The 1,948-nt window shown below is 39.8% G+C and overlaps 1 long non-coding RNA gene across 1 annotated transcript; it reads right to left on the bottom strand.

Annotated features, from left to right (window-relative positions):
- Positions 1 to 316: 316 nt before the first annotated feature.
- Positions 317 to 1,530, bottom strand: LOC129348019 (uncharacterized). Its single transcript, XR_008600431.1, has 2 exons — positions 986 to 1,530; positions 317 to 871 (listed from the first exon to the last, which is right to left on the bottom strand). It is a non-coding gene; the product is annotated as an uncharacterized LOC129348019 (long non-coding RNA).
- Positions 1,531 to 1,948: the final 418 nt, after the last annotated feature.

Genomic DNA, 1,948 nt, shown 5'->3' with positions numbered 1-1,948 from the left:
TCTGTTAAGACACTGGAAGGAAAAGAGTCAACAGTCTGAACCAAACAATTCTGTATTCCCTAATAATGCATTTATGTTTAATGGGATTTAACATGTTTTAACACAAACTCCTTTATGGTTCATAATTCCGTTGACTGAATTACACCAAAGCAATACTGATTTATCAAACTGGAATATTCTTAAAACAGCTGTTTTAATGTTTTGGTGTTTAATTTGTCATGTAATCTTGCTAACCTTCACAGATAAAACAATAGCATAGTGAAATGATGTTGATCTGAAGGTGGATGTTCATCAATGAAGAGATGACACAGGTAGATCAAATTAAGAGTACATTTAATACGGACGAGCTCGTGATTCAAGCATCATGCGGTGGATGAATGAAGAGAGTTACAATGACTAGATCTTTATAGGTTTCAACATCTGGCATAGGTTAGAATACATTGCGTGAGAAGAAGAAAGAGAGAAAGAGGGAGCCAGGAGGTCCCTAGTCCCTTTAGGTTAACCCACAGGTCAACCTGTGATGAATGATGGCTAAAGTAAACGTTTCAACATATGGTTTCATTCTGTTTAACATTCTTGAGCTAAAGAAAATATATAGAAAGCACGTATCCCAGAAAAACACATACTATCACATAGACACATCTGCAAAAGGTACAAAAGTTTATTGTCAGAATTGCATTCAAGAAAACAATAGTGGTCCGGGGACAGAAAAACAGAAGTATAACAAGAAGAATAACTTTTAACTTTTACATGACACGTAGTGCATCAGTGCATCCTGTACATCTCTGTCCTCCTCCTCTACACCTTGTGCCACTGCAGGCTCATGTGCTGCTGCTTCAGGTAAATCCCATGAAGTCTCATCAGAGAGCATCTGAAACACATACACAGCATACATATTTTAATACCTAATAGCGATAAACTGCAGCCATTACAGGGTCGTTCACAGGACTGATACACGATAGCTAGCGAACTAGCATTAGCTTACCCTCATATGTCGTCCAGTTCATATCCTCTTGTCTTCAGCTTGATACTGCTGTATTGCCTCCTAAACTCTCCTGTGTGTCTCCTGAGTGTTCCGACTCGCTGCTCTCAGCTTTCTATGACTCTTCTTTTACTTTGAATCTGACAGAAAGCCACAGACCGAGCAGCAGGTGTACCATCGTCTCCGTTATGTTGCGTTGGTGTCGCACACAAATGACGTTAAGGGACTTTCGGCTCGCTGCGCTATGACGACTCCACCCACGATGAGGCTATATGGAAAAACAACTAAACCGAGACGAGCCGAGTCAGATACAATAGTGGCGAACCGTACCGCGCCGAGTAGATGTTTGTGGAATCGCGGCTCAAGAGACTCCCCACCTCCGGCAGGGGAGGAGGGAGGAGGCGGGGCCGTGACGTCACGAGTGGCGTTAAACGAATTAAAGTTTCTCAACGGATGAAACCAAACAAAAGCAAAGATCAGTGGCGACTCTGGCGCGTTAGGAAAAAGAAACTCAAGCAGCCATGACGCATGATTGGTGATGGCACAAGCTGCTGGTGATTAGATGGAAATACTGTGACTGACCCACAGAGGGCGGTGTAGTACTACAGGTAATACAGTATGTGGTTGGAGTCTTACTGTACGGTGTGATCAATTACATTGATATATATATATATATATATATATATATATATATATATATATATATATATATATATATATAAATAAAAAAAAACACATCAAACCACATCTACATTTTATTCATACGATACCCAGGTTTACCTCAGCTATGATCCTAGGAACTTGAATTAAATTTTCCACTTATAAACTTTTTCAGGGATATTTAAAAATGGTTTGCTCAAAATTTCCTGCAGCTTAACTTAAAATAGGACTCATAATTGGCACTGTCTCTTACAAGACTCAGCTTGCAAACATACTAGATACAAATTCTCATCTTATCTCCAAATC

This window comes from Amphiprion ocellaris, chromosome 22, assembly GCF_022539595.1.
Source record: "Amphiprion ocellaris isolate individual 3 ecotype Okinawa chromosome 22, ASM2253959v1, whole genome shotgun sequence".
Classification (NCBI taxonomy): domain Eukaryota; kingdom Metazoa; phylum Chordata; class Actinopteri; family Pomacentridae; genus Amphiprion; species Amphiprion ocellaris.
Note: the sequence above shows the minus strand (reverse complement) of the source record. Positions and strands in the feature narration are given on the sequence as shown.